The following is a 14,830-nucleotide window of genomic DNA, read 5'->3' on the forward strand; positions in this document are numbered from 1 at the left end:
CTGGTGAATCTTAGCTGCACTCCCTCCATGGCAAGAACATCCTTCCTCAGATAAGGTGACCAAAACTGCACACAATACTCAAGGTGTGGTCTCACCAAGGCCCTGCACAACTGCAGCAAGACATCCTTGCTCCTGTACTCGAATCCTCTCGCTATGAAGGCCAGCATACTATTTGCCTTCTTAACCGCCTGCTGCACCTGCATGCTTACCTTCAGCGACTGGTGCACAAGGACACCCAGGTCTTGTTGCACTTCCCCTTTTCCCAATCTATTGCCATTCAGATAATAACATGCCTTCCTGTTTTTGCCACCAAAGTGGATAACCTCGCATTTATCCACATTATACTGCATCTGCCCAATCGCCCAACCTGTCCAAATCATACTGGAGTTTCTCGGCATCCTCCTCACAGCACACACACCCACCCAGCTTTGTGTTGTCTGCAAACTTGGAGATATTACATCTAGTTCCCTCGTCTAGATCATTAATATAAATTGTGAATAACTGGGGTCCTAGCACTGATCCCTGCGGTACCCCACTAGTCACTGCCTTCCACTCGGAAAAAGACCCGTTTATTCCAACTCTTTGCTTCCTGTCTGCCAACCAGTTTTCTATCCAAGTCAGTACCTTACCCCCAATCCCATGTGCTTTAACTTTACACGCTAATCTCTTATGCGGGACCTTATCGAAAGCCTTCTGAAAGTCCAAATGCACCACATCCATTAATACAACTGTAGGGTCCGAGGATCAATAATACTCAGACTGCAGGAGAACAATAAAACAGGTATTTACTGAACAGAGAGTAATTCAAGACTGAAGTACAGAAGCCTGCTATGGCTTTATATACAGGGGTGGTCACTGCCGGTACTGCAGTATAGAATCAGTTCTTCTCTTAAAGGTACATACACAACAATTCCTCCCCTTTTAGATAAACAGTACATAACATTCATTTAACAACTAAATAATAACTAATTACAATTACAATTTTCCCTGTACTATATACATCAACTGAAATAATCATTTATAAGTTCAGTCTTTGAGGAGGCTTCCTGATCCTGACTGGATAACGCCTTTCTCGAGTATCCTGTTCTTGCGGCGGAGTTGATTCTGGCTCATTGTCATTGGTTGGTTCGTCAGCTTCCAATACCACTGCTTCTGAGGTAGACGCAATCTGTACTTCGGGTTGATTACCAGGTGCACCTGCTCGTGGTATTGGTTTGGCTTGTTCCTGTGACTCTAGAATCTGGTCAGCATGGCGTCTCACGATGCTCTCTCCAACGTCCACTGTGTACATTATTGGTCCCTGCTGTGTGCATATCGTTCCTGGCTGCCATTTTTCTGTTCGGTAGTCGCAGGCCAAGACTGGTTGCCCTATCTTGAAGCTCCTGGTTGGCTTCTCATTTATGTGCTGGAATTGCTTATCCTCAACATCTCGTCTTATGTTTGGTTTGAGCAAATCCAGGCGACATCTTAGCCTTCGGTTGAAGAACATTATGGCTGGAGTTTGGTTGGTGACTGCATGTGTCGCATTCCGGTAAGCAAACAAGAAATTATCCACCTTGTGTTGTAGTGGTATGTCGTCATTATGCATTGCCTTTATTGCCTTTTTAAAGGTCTGAACAAACCTCTCGGCCAATCCATTTGTGGCTGGATGATATGGGGCAGATGTGTAATGTTTCATCCCATTATTCCTCAGAAACCTCCGGAAATCCTCGGACACAAACTGTGGCCCATTGTCGGAGCAAATCTGTTCTGGCAAGCCATTCCTGGCGAAGATGGTCCGTAGGACTGCAATAGTTTTCTCCGTGGTGCTGGAGGACATTTTGATGACTTCTGGCCATTTTGAATGGGCATCCACAGCGATTAGAAACATTGAGTCCATAAATGGACCAGCAAAATCAATGTGTACCCGTCGCCATGGATGTAGCGGGGCCTGTGGTGGAGCGTTTTAGACCTTCTGGCATCCTGTGCATCTCTTGGTCATATCCTCGATTTCTTTATCGATTCCCGGCCACCACACAAACGTCCTGGCTAGGCTCTTCATTTTTACCCCTCCCAGATGACCCTCATGAAGCTCATTGAGCACACTATCTCTCAACTTGGGTGGAATTACCACTCGGGATCCACACATCAAGGTCCCCCAGCACACTGACAGCTATTCTCTCCTTGGCGAGAATGCTGGCAACAGTGAGTCGCCATGTGCTGGCCATCCCTTCACCATCAAATCATAGACCCGAGAGAGTGTTGGGTCATTTCGGGTTTCCTTCTCTATACTTGAGTTTGTAACAGGTAGACATTCGTCTATGGTCGCATGGAATATCTCAACAGGGTCCACTGCAGGTGCTTCCTCTACCGTAGGCAACGGTAGGCGTGACAGCCCATCAGCGTTTCCATGCTGTTTCGTACCCTTGTACTCTATGTCGTACTGATGTGCCCCTAGAAAAAGTGACCATCTTTGCAGCCGTTGCGCCGTCATCACCGGAACGCCCTTCTTTGGGTTAAAAATGGAGACCAGGGGCTGATGATCAGTCAGTAGGGTGAATTTCTGCCCGTGCAGATAGTGATTGAACTTCTTCACCCCCCACACCAGGCTGAGGGCCTCCCTGTCAATCTGGGCGTAGTTACGCTCGGCTGAGGTTAACGAGCGCGACGCAAAGGCTATTGGCCTCTCTGAACCGTCAAGGAAATTGTGTGACAGCACCGCTCCGATGCCGTAGGGAGACGCATCACATGCTAACTGAATCGGTAGTGTTGGATTATAGTGGGCCAATACTTCTTTTGAAGTGATTAGGCATTTACATTTCTGAAAGGCACGCTTACACTCATCACTCCATTTCCATGTTACTCCCGTTTGCAGTAGGGCGTTCAGTGGGTGCAGAATTGTAGATAAATTCGGCAAGAACTTATGGTAGTAGTTCACCAACCCGAGGAACGACCTCAGTTGCAACACATTTTCCGGTGCTGGAGCCTTGACTACAGCCTCAATCTTGTCCGGCGACTTATGCAACCCTTCCTCATCAATCATGTGGCCACAATACGAGATTTGTCTCCTGAAGAACTCGCATTTGGGGCGGTTGGCTCGTAGCCCATATTCCTGTAATCTCGTGAGCACCTGCTCCAGGTTGGCAAGGTGTTCACTGTCATTTTCGCCCGTAACCAGGATGTCGTCCAAATAACACTGGTTCCCCGGGATCCCTTGCAGGACTTGTTCCATCGCCCTCTGCCAAATAGCTGGGGCTGATGCTACCCCGAATACCAGTCGATTGTACTGGTAAAGGCCTTTGTGAGTGTTTATCGTGAGGTATTTCCTAGATGCTTCTTCCACCTCCATTTGTAGATACGCTTGGGCCAGATCAATCTTTGTAAAGCGTTTCCCTCCAGATAGTGAGGCGAAAATATCTTCTATCCGTGGAAGTGGATATTGTACTGTGTGCAGGACTGGGTTCACAGTTACCTTGAAGTCCCCACAGATGCGAACCTTCTTCGGTTCCCCAGGCGTGCTGCTCAATGATTTCTTCATTACAGGAATGATGGGTGTGGCCCACTCGCTCCAGTCCACCTTGGACAGCACACCCGAACGCTCCAGACTCTCCAGCTCTGCTTCAACGGCTGGGCGGATCGCTAAGGTACCGGTCTGGCCTTAAAAAAATTTGGGGTTTGCGTTATCTTCAATTTTTATCGTTGCCGTTACTCCTTTTAGAGTCCCAAGTCCTTGTTGGAACACCTCTTTCGCGTCAGTTAGAATTTTTGACAGTCGTCCAGGTGTGATGTCATCATCCTTTTTATCAGTCACAGTTAGTGCCTGAATGGAATGCCAATCCAATTGTATTTTTCGGATCCATTCACGTCCCAATAGTGGTGGTCCTCCATCTGGTAGTATATATAGATACAGTTTCTGTGTTTCCTTGCCGTTGTATTCAACTGGCACCCTTATTTTTCCTCTGGGGTAGACTTTTTGCCCCGTGTATGTCTTCAATACAATGGACGTGTCCTTCAAGGGTATGTGTGAGAATAGCCGCTCATAGTCTCGTCGATTCATGACAGTTACGGCTGATCCTGTATCCAATTCCATCTTTACTTGGGACCCTGCTATCAGGAGGGTGACCCAAATGGTTCGGTGATCCTCCTTTGCGATCACGTTGTGTAACTTTAGACAACTTCGTCTCCTGCTCCCGGAGTTATTATCACTCTCCTGATCTTCCGAACTACTGTCTGTCATTTTTTTTACTTTCTTGTACTTTTCCTTAGTAGTTCTTGTAGTGTTGGTTTTCTTTCCCAACCTGCAGACTCTTGCTATATGTCCCATTTTCCCGCATTGCCTGCATACTTTGTCCTTAAACCAGCAGCCCTTCTGATCATGGGTTGTTCTGCCGCAGCGATAGCACTTTTCTGCTCCATACGCCATTTCGTTAGCGCTGTATTCTTGTGGTTTCTGTTGTATTTCCGCAGCTCCCCGTGCTGCTGCTTCGTAGGATACTGCCACACTGAAAGCCTGTTCTAGCGTCAGGTCCTTTTCCGAAAGTAGTCGTTTCTGGGTTCCTTCACTCTGGAGCCCGCAGACAAACTTATCCTGTAAGGTGTCTGCCAGTCCTGCTCCGAACTGGCAGTGCTTCGATAACTTGCGTAGTTCCGTAAGATAGTCAGCATTGTTCTCATCTTTGTGCTGGTTTCTTTTATGGAACTTGAATCTTTCTGCTATCAGCAGCGGTGTAGGGTTTAGTTGTTCCTGTAAGATATTAACAATCTCTTCAAAACTTTTCTCCATTGGTTTAGCTGGGGTAATTACATTCCGCAATAGGCCGTACGTTCTCGCGCCCATCAAATTTAATAATACCGACGCCTTCTTTCCATTGGCCACCTCATTTGCATTGCAGTACACTTCAATTCTTTCCACATACGTGGTCCAGCCTTCTACCTCGTTGTCGAAAGCAGTGATACTGCCACTCTTCGGCATCTTGGGTGATTTAAAATGGCGCCTCCTGCGCTTTTTCTTCTTCCCCAATGTAATAAAATGGCACCTCCCGCGCTTTTCCTTCTTCCCCAATGGAATAAAATGGCGCCTCCCGTGCTTTTCCTTTTTCCCCTTGCTGCCACGCTGCTCCTAGCATTCTACAGGGTAATGGCGGCGACCCGCGGCTTCGGCGCATCTCACTTTTCCTTCCCCGCGTTCTATCCTCTCCACGCTGCCCTGTTCTTGAGCACCGACCGCGCCCTGTGCGCTCCACCCTCTCTCTCTCTTCCTCCCGACGACGCTGCACGGCCCCTTTGCAGAGCCGCTCGATCGAGCCTGCTGCAGTCCGGAAGGGTCAGTGCACTACCTGCTACCAGCACGACTTGCTGGAACACCTCGACTGGGGAGCCAGGCCCAGCTCTCCACAGCCTCCCCTGCAACTCTCCGATGGATCCCTGGGCGGTTGCCCGCGGTCAACGCCCGCCGTTCTGACTTCAACCTCCAAGAAGCTTCTCTTCAGGGAAAAGATCCCCGTGAGGTGATGTAGTACTGCAGGTGAGTTCAAACCTGCCCGTCGCCAGTGTAGGGTCCGAGGATCAATAATACTCAGACTGCAGGAGAACAATAAAACAGGTATTTACTGAACAGAGAGTAATTCAAGACTGACGTACAGAAGCCTGCTATGGCTTTATATACAGGGGTGGTCACTGCCGGTACTGCAGTATAGAATCAGTTCTTCTCTTAAAGGTACATACACAACAACAACCTTTCTTTCCCCCTCTCTATTTCCCTTTCTGTACCTGATTTGACATTGAATTCACCCACTCTAATTTGCATTTCCTTCTCAGTCCTTGCATTGGTAATCTCTCAATCCTTCAATCTGATTGGTTAAGGAGATAACACAGTTGCTTGTCCTGTTCGCTCAGATCCCAGATGCCCTGTAGAGGGCGTCACGCCATTTCCATTTCTCTCTTTCAGCAACTTGCCACACAAAATATCATGGGGATTAAACAGGCAAGGGCATGTCTAACTAACGGCGGGTGCCGTTCATTGACTGATTACAGCAACTTTTGGGCCAATATCGTGCTTTTTGGCTTGGCATTCATTTTATTTCCTTCCACCTTGGGAAGTTCTTCTTTAAATGCAAGTTGTTACTGTTGTCCTGAAGCATCATCAGTGTTCCTGTTATTGCTTATGTTTAATGTGGAACTCGCTACCACATGCAGATAAGATAAGCTTTTTATTTTCATGTGGGGTCGGGAGGAGCAAGAGTGCACCTCCAAGCCCCACAAGGAAAGTTTAGGCCTCCCTTGCCCGGCCTCTCCCCTATATTCTCTTCTGCAAAACCCTCATGAAACCCCTTCCCTGTGACTGATCGTCTTGCCGGTTAGCCTCCCTTTGGTGCTGGCCAGGGGCTTCCTGTTGCCCAAACTTCCACTCCTGCCGCACTGGCTCACTGCCACTTCTCACCCCTGACAGATGAGGCCTGGGAGTTAAGTTTGCCCAGACCCCTCGCTGCCGGAGTCAGAGGGGTTTCATGCTCACCCCAGTCCCCGCCTACCAGTAATTAATTGCATAGATGCATTTAAGGAGAAGCTAGATAAGTACATGAGGGAGAAAAGAATAGAAGGATTTGTTGATGAGGTGAGATGAAGCAAGGTGGGAGGAGGATTGTGTGGAACATAATCACCGGCATAGACCTGTTGGGCCGAATAGCTTGTTTCTGTGCTGTACATTCTATGTGATTCTATGTTCTTTTATTCAATCTCGTTCATTTTCCTCCTTAGTTTCTCTCGCTCATCAAGCCACTTGCTATTCATTTTTATTGTACCAACTTCTTGATCCAAGCATATCGTTTAAATGAAATTCTGATCCAAGAACAAAATGTTTTCCAATTATCTGTCTGTTGTGTTCAGCATGCTAGATATAATCAATCCTCCGCCCAATTTCGCCTACAGACAGCAGCACCTTTCAGAAGTCCAATCACTCTGGTGTAAATGAATGTGTTTTTAATTGTTCATTCAGCAATTTAATCTTAATGGGCTCTGGTATGAGATTGGCCAATTGACTATTTTCTTCTGGAGCTAATGTAGATTCTGATTTTTTTGGCAAAGTAGCTTCATGCTTATTAAGACCTAACTATATAATAAATTTTATTTTAAAGTTGGCAGAAAAAGGAGCGAGGGGAAGAAGCCTTAGAATTTGAAATGCTTTACAGTTTTAAAAAGTATTAATTTAAAATTGCCTTTATCTTAGACTTTAGTAATTTACTATTCACATAAGTAATTATACATATACACCATCTTTCCCAAAATGCTGCATACACACCAACAGAGAAACATTAGCCCCGATTTTAAATTCTGGTAGGTGGGGACTGGGGTAAGCATGAAACCCCTCCAACTCCGGCAGTGAGAGGTCAAGGCAAATTTAACTCCCAGGCCTCATCTACACATGCCACTGGTCAGCTGTCTGCCTGAAATGGCGGGTGGGGGGGGGGGGGGAAGTGGCAGCGAGCCAGTGCGGCGGGAGCAGAAGTTTAGGCAACGGGAAGCCCCTGGCCAGCACCAAAGGGAGGCTAACTGGCAAGACGGTCAGTCACGGGGAAGGGATTTCATGAGGTACTTGCAGGAGGGAAAGGGGGGGGGTGGAGAGAGGCCGGGCAAGGGAGGCCTAAACTTTCCTTGTGGGGCTAGGAGGAGCATTCCTGCTCCTCCTGACCTCACATGAAAATAACATTCTTGTCTTAAATGAGCTGTTCTGGTCCCGGATCATCATCTCGCTGTATGCACGTGGCGGGAAAGCCACGGAGGCTTCACCACTCAGGCCACAGTCAGGGGCCAATGAGGTCATTGGATCCCAATCTGCATATTTATGATAGGACCCTGCCGACTTCAGACTAGTGTCCTTGCTCAGAAGAGCAGGTTAAATTTGAAGGTGGTGGGAACCATGTGGGTTGTGGGTGGGTAAATTACCCTGCCGATTTTAAGGATCCACCCATTCATTCACCACTGGACAGGAAGGATGAAAATTATTTCAATTAGTTTTTCAATTCAAAATGTCCTCCTGTCACAATCGTGTACTGCCTCTCGGAACATTGTACGCTTCCTAACCTAGGCCCAGTCACTGAAGGGAGTGTGTCCTATTCCAATGTTTTTTTAGCATGTAACATCCCCATCTTCTCTCCTTCCGCCCTGGATCGGATCCTGAAGTTGGCCCTGGTGCCATTCAACTTTTTATATGTGGCTGCACCTCTGCATACTACCATAAAAAGACAAATTCACAAAGTAAAAACATAGTTCCCATAATTTCGTTGGGGGATGCACCACATAATTCACACCGTCTCTGAACTATTTTGAATAATTTGCTATGGGTGTCAGTGAGTGCACTCTCGCCTCTGTGTCAGAAGGTTGTGGGCTCAAGCCCCATTCCAAAGACTTGAGCGCATAATTTAGGTTGACACTTCATGCAGTACTGAGGGAATGCTGCACTGCCATATAAGTCACCTTGCAGGTAAGACGTTAAACCGAGGCCCCATCTGCCCTCTCAAGTGGACCTAAAAGTTTCTGTAGAACTATTCGAAAACGAGCAGGGGAGTTCTCCCAGTGTCCTGGCCAATATTTATTCCTCACCCAACATCACTAAAACAGCTGATCAGGTCATTTATTTCATTGTTGTTTGTGGGATCTTGCTGTGCACAAATTGGCTGCCATATTTCCTGACATTACAATGGTGACTACACCTCCAAACTACTACATTGGCTATGAAGTGCTTTGGGACATTCTGAGGATGTGGAAGTGCTGGATAAATGCAAGTTCGGTCTTTCTTTAGAAAGCTGCTTCGAGATGGTTAATTCCACAGACTAAGCTCAAAATGATGCTTCTCTTGTGCAATTCCAATGTGTGTCCCATGTGAGCAGTTTTGGTCTTTTTGGCCCGTTACTTGCAGTGGAATTAACTTTCCTCTGGTTTTTAACTTATATAAACAACCAGTTAGAAAAATTCAAACAAAAGCTGAATCAATTGCTAATTAATTTGATATAAATTATAGAAACATAGAAACATAGAAGATAGGAGCAGGAGTAGGCCATTCGGCCCCTCGAGCCTGCTCCGCCATTCAATGCAATCATGGCTGATCATCCAAATTCAGTACCCTGTCCCTGCTTTCTCCCCATACCCCTTGATCCCTTTAGCCTTAAGAAATATATCTAACTCCTTCTTGAATATATTTAATGTATTGGCCTCTACTGCCTTCTGTGGTAGAGAATTCCACAGGTTCACCACTCTCTGGGTGAAGAAATTCCTCCTCATTTCTGTCCTAAATGGCTTACCCCTTATCCTTAGACTGTGACCCCTGGTTCTGGACTCCCCGACCATCAGGAATATCCTTCCTGCATCTAGTCTGTCCAGTCCTGTCAGAATTTTATAAGTTTCAATGAGATCCCCTCTCATTCTTCTAAACTCCAGCGAGTACAAGCCCAATCGACCCAATCTCTCCTCATACGTCATTCCTGCAATCCCAGGTATCAGCCTGGTGAATCTTCGCTGAACTCCTTCCCTGGCAAGAACATCCTTCCTCAGATAAGGCGACCAAAACTGCACACAATACTCAAGATGTGGTCTCACCAAGGCCCTGTACAACTGCAGCAAGACATCCTTGTTCCTGTACTCAAACCCTCTCGCTACGAAGGCCAACATGCCATTTGCCTTCTTAACCGCCTGCTGCACCTGCATGCTTACCTTCAGCGACTGGTGCACAAGGCCACCCAGGTCTCGTTGCACTTCCCCTTCTCCCAATCTATTGCCATTCAGATAATAATCTGCCTTCCTGTTTTTGCCACCAAATTGGATAACCTCACATTTATCCACGTTATATTGCATCTGCCATGCTTTTGCCCAATCAGCCAACCTGTCCCAATCATCCTGGAGTTTCTCGGCATCCTCCTCATAGCACACACGCCCACCCAGCTTTGTGTCATCTGCAAATTTGGAGATATTACATCCAGTTCCCTTGTCTAGATCATTAATATATATTGTGAATAGCTGGGGCCCAAGGACTGATCCCTGTGGTACCCCACTAGTCACTGCTTGCCACTCGGAAAAAGACCCGTTTATTCCAACTCTTTGCTTTCTGTCTGCTAACCAGTTCTCTATCCAAGTCAATACCTTGCCCCCAATCCCATGTGCCTTAATTTTACACGCTAATCTCTTATGCGGGACCTTATCAAAAGCCTTCTGAAAGTCCAAATACACCACATCCACTGGTTCTCCCTTATCTATTTTACCAGTTACATCCTCAAAAAATTCCAGCAGATTAGTCAAGCACGATTTACCTTTTGTAAATCCATGTTGACTTTGTCCGATCCTGTCACTGTTTTCCAAGTGCTCTGCTATTATATCTTTTATAATGGACTCTACTATTTTCCCCACTACCGATGTCAGGCTTACCGGTCTGTAATTCCCCGTTTTCTCTCTACCACCTTTTTTGAATAGTGGGGTAACATTAGCTACCCTCCAATCCATGGGTACTGTTCCAGATTCCATCGAATGCTGGAAGATGATCAGCAAAGCATCTACTATTTCTAGGGCCACTTCCTTAAGTACCTAGTGTAAAGTCTGTGTGTTCTAGTTGTAATTAATAACACACAGACTACAAGATTAAAGTTCAACAGGTCTTTACTGGTTGGAGGTCAGGACTATATGAAATACAATCTTACTACACAGTGCTTATATACCGGTGGTCACCACCGGTATTACGTATACAGCAGCCAGAGAAAGTAGTACATCTCTTAAGGTGGAACAGGTTACATACACCACAATCCTCCCTTTTTAGCTTAATAGTCATATCCCCATTTAACATAACATCATAACATATATAACTTCAGGTATAAACAGTTCAAAGGTTCAGTCTCTCAGGAGGCCTTCTGATTCGGTCTGGATAACGCCTTTCAGTGGTCTCTGATTCTTGTTGCTGAGGTGACTCTTCTTGTTGGTTTCCTATGTATTGGACGTCATCATCAGGTACAGTCCCTGCCGAGGTAGATGCTTCAGGTTCATTAACGTCTTCCACAGTTGTCTCTGTCGTAACCATGGGTTCGACCCTTGCTCTTGATTCTACCAGTTGATCCGCATGACGCCTTATCACACTGTTATCAATATCTACTGTGTACATCAGAGGTCCTTGTCTGGCCCGAATTGTTCCGGACTGCCATTTTTCGTTTCCATAGCCCCTTGCCAACACTGGTTGTCCTACTTTGAAACTTCGAGTGGACTTGTTATTAATATGCCGGAACTGTTTGTTTTCCACTTCCCTCTGCACATTTGGTTTTAACAAGTCCAACCTGGACCGCAACCTCCTGTTATAAAACATCATGGCAGGACTTTGGTTAGTCACTGCATGAGCGGCGTTTCGATACACCATTAGGAAATTGTCCACCTTGTGCTGTAGCGGAATCTGGCCATCGTTCATGGCCTTTATTGCCTTTTTGAATGTTTGGACAAATCTCTCGGCCAACCCGTTTGTCGCCGGATGATATGGGGCAGAGGTATAATGTTTCACCCCATTCTTCTTTAAGAATTTTTGGAATTCTTCCGACACGAACTGTGGTCCGTTGTCCGAACAGATCTGTTCTGGCAATCCGTTCCTTGCGAATATTGTTCTTAACACCGCAATTGTCTTTTCTGAAGTAGTGGTATTCATCTTGATCACTTCTGGCCATTTGGAATGTGCGTCCACCGCAATTAGGAACATGGAGTCCATGAATGGACCAGCAAAGTCAATATGTACGCGTTGCCATGGGGCTGAAGGCCATTCCCATGGGTGTAGCGGTGCGATCGGAGGTGCATTTTGCACTTTTTGGCACCCAGCGCAGCTTTTCGTCAACTCCTCTATCTGTTGGTCAATACCCGGCCACCATACATAAGCCCTAGCAAGACTTTTCATCTTAACTCCCCCCAGATGACCTTCATGCAGTTCTTTTAGAACTCTTTCCCTTAACTTGGGAGGAATAATCACTCTTGTCCCGTACATCAAAGTACCATGGCAGACGGACAGCTGGTCTCGCCTTGCCGAGAATGCCGGTAACAGAGGATCACCACGTGTTGGCCATCCTTTCACTGTCACCTCGTAGACTCTGGACAGTGTCGGGTCATTCCTGGTTTCTCTTTCAATACTTGCATTGGTGACTGGTAAACACTCGATGATGGTCGAATGAAATAACTCAACAGGGTCAACTTTCGTCGTTTCTTCTTCTTCAGGTAGTGGCAGGTGCGACAGCCCATCAGCATTGCCATGCTGCTTCGTACCTTTGAATTCTATTTGATATTGATGTGCCCCTAGGAAAAGGGACCATCTCTGGAGACGCTGTGCTGTCATCACTGAAACACCCTTCTTAGGGTTAAAAATGGATACCAACGGCTGATGGTCTGTCAGAAGTGTGAATTTTTGGCCCTGCAGGTAATGATTAAACTTCTTCACTCCCCATACAAGGCTGAGAGCCTCCCTATCGATCTGCGCATAGTTGCGCTCAGCGCAAGTCAATGATCTGGATGCAAACGCGACTGGCCTTTCCGTGCCATTTGGCAACTTGTGTGAGAGTACTGCCCCAATACCATATGGAGAAGCATCACAAGCCAACCGAATAGGCAGTGTCAGGTTGAAGTGAGCCAACACTTCCTCTGAGGTGATCAATTCTTTGCTTTTGCGAAATGCCTTCTTACAGTTTTCACTCCATTCCCATGGTACCCCCTTCTGTAAAAGAGCGTTTGGTGGGTGCAGTACCGTGGATAGATTTGGTAGAAATTTATGGTAATAGTTAATCAATCCTAGAAACGACCTCAACTGAGAGACATTATCCGGAGCGGGAGCCTTTACAACTGCCTCTATCTTGTCAGGAGACTTATGAAGCCCCTCCCGGTCAATGACATGACCACAGTACGAGATCCGCTTCTGGAAGAACTCACATTTCTGCCGATTAACTCTAAGTCCATACTCTTTCAGTCTGTTGAGCACCAGTTCCAAGTTTGCGAGGTGTTCTTCATCACCATCACCTGTAATCAGAATATCGTCCAGGTAACATTGTGTGCCTGGAATTCCCTGTAATACCTGCTCCATGGCCCTCTGCCAAATTGCTGAAGCCGATGCCACTCCAAAAACCAGCCTATTGTACCGGTACAAACCTCAATGCGTGTTGATCGTGAGGTATTGGCGTGACTCTTCTTCAACCTCCATCTGCAAGTACGCCTGCGCCAGGTCTATCTTGGTGAAGTGTTTCCCGCCAGACAACGAAGCAAAAATATCCTCAATCCGCGGAAGCGGATACTGCACCGTGTGAAGCACCGGATTAACGGTGATTTTGAAATCTCCACAGATGCGAACCTTCCCTGGTTCTCCTGGCTTGTTGCTCGAAGGAAGTTTCATAACGGGAGCAATGGGCGTAGCCCACTCACTCCAATCTACCTTAGACAGTACACCTGAACGTTCTAGCGCTTCCAGTTCCGCTTCTACAGTAGGTCGTATTGCATAGGGTACCGGTCTGGCTTTAAAAAACTTTGGTTGTGCATGTTCATCAATCTTGATGTTTGCCGTAATTCCTCTCAGTGTTCCCAGTCCCTGCTGGAACACCTCTTTAGCATCATCCAATATTCTGGACAATCGTTTAGGTTTGACATCTGTTTCCCTGGAATCTACCGTTAGTGCCTTCAAGGAGTGCCAGTCCATATTCATTTTCCTAATCCACTCCCGTCCCAGTAGTGGTGGACCTCCTTCAGGTAGCACATATAAGTCCATTACTTGGTTTTCTTCGCCCTTGTGGACCACTTTTACCTCTATCTTTCCGATGGGGTACACTCTTTGCCCCGTGTATGTTTTCAATATAATCTCCGTATCCCGTAGGGGAATATGTTGGAATAACCTTTTGTAATCTTTCTTATTCATGACCGTCAATGCCGATCCAGTGTCCAATTCCATCTTTACTTGGACTCCTGCTATCTGAAGGGTGACCCAAATTGTCTGGAGATCTGCATCCTTACCAACGTTGTGTACTCTTAAGCTACCCAGTTCATTACTGCTAGCGTCTGAATCTGACTTCTGTTCGGTCGAACTGTTCTTTGTCACCTTGTGTACCTTTATGTATTTTCCTTGCGGTGACTTTTTGTTGCTGGTCTTCTTTCCTGACCGGCATACTTTAGCTATGTGGCCAAGCCTGCCACACGTTCTGCATTCTTGGTTTTTAAACCAACACTGGTTCTGATCGTGCGTTGTCTTTCCGCAACGATAACATTTTACAGTACTCAAACCCAATTTATTTGTACTGAGTTCCGGTGACCGTAGCTGCATTACTGCCATGCCTCTCGCTGCGGCTTCGTGTGCTGCTGCCATAGTGACCGCTTTCTCAAGCGTCAGCTCATTATCCTCGAGCAATCGCTTTTGTGTATCTTCTTTTAATAAACCACACACAAATTTATCTCGTAGCGCCTCTGTCAATCTCGTTCCGAATTGACAGTACTTTGCTAGCTTACGCAATTCCATTAAATATTCAGCATTGCTTTCATCCTTCAGCTGCCTTCTGCTGTAAAATTTAAATCGTTCCGCTAGCATCAGCGGCGTGGGGTTTAGGTGATTTTTCAGGACAGTATCAATCTCCTCGAACGTCTTATCCGCCGGTTCATCTGGTGATAAAAGGTGTTTCAATTGCCCGTATGTCTTCGCACCCATTAAGTTTAATAATGTTAGTGCTTTCTCTTCATCTGGGATTTTATTTGCTTTACAATAATTTTGTATGCGTTCTACATACATAGCCCAATCTTTGATGTCGCTATCAAAGGTATTAATGTTCCCATGTTTAGGCATCGTTGCAATTTAATTTCTTTTAATTTTTATCCAAGA

Source organism: Somniosus microcephalus, chromosome 6 (genome assembly GCF_052327205.1).
Source record: "Somniosus microcephalus isolate GS21.2 chromosome 6, FLI_Smic_1.0, whole genome shotgun sequence".
NCBI classification, from domain to species: domain Eukaryota; kingdom Metazoa; phylum Chordata; class Chondrichthyes; order Squaliformes; family Somniosidae; genus Somniosus; species Somniosus microcephalus.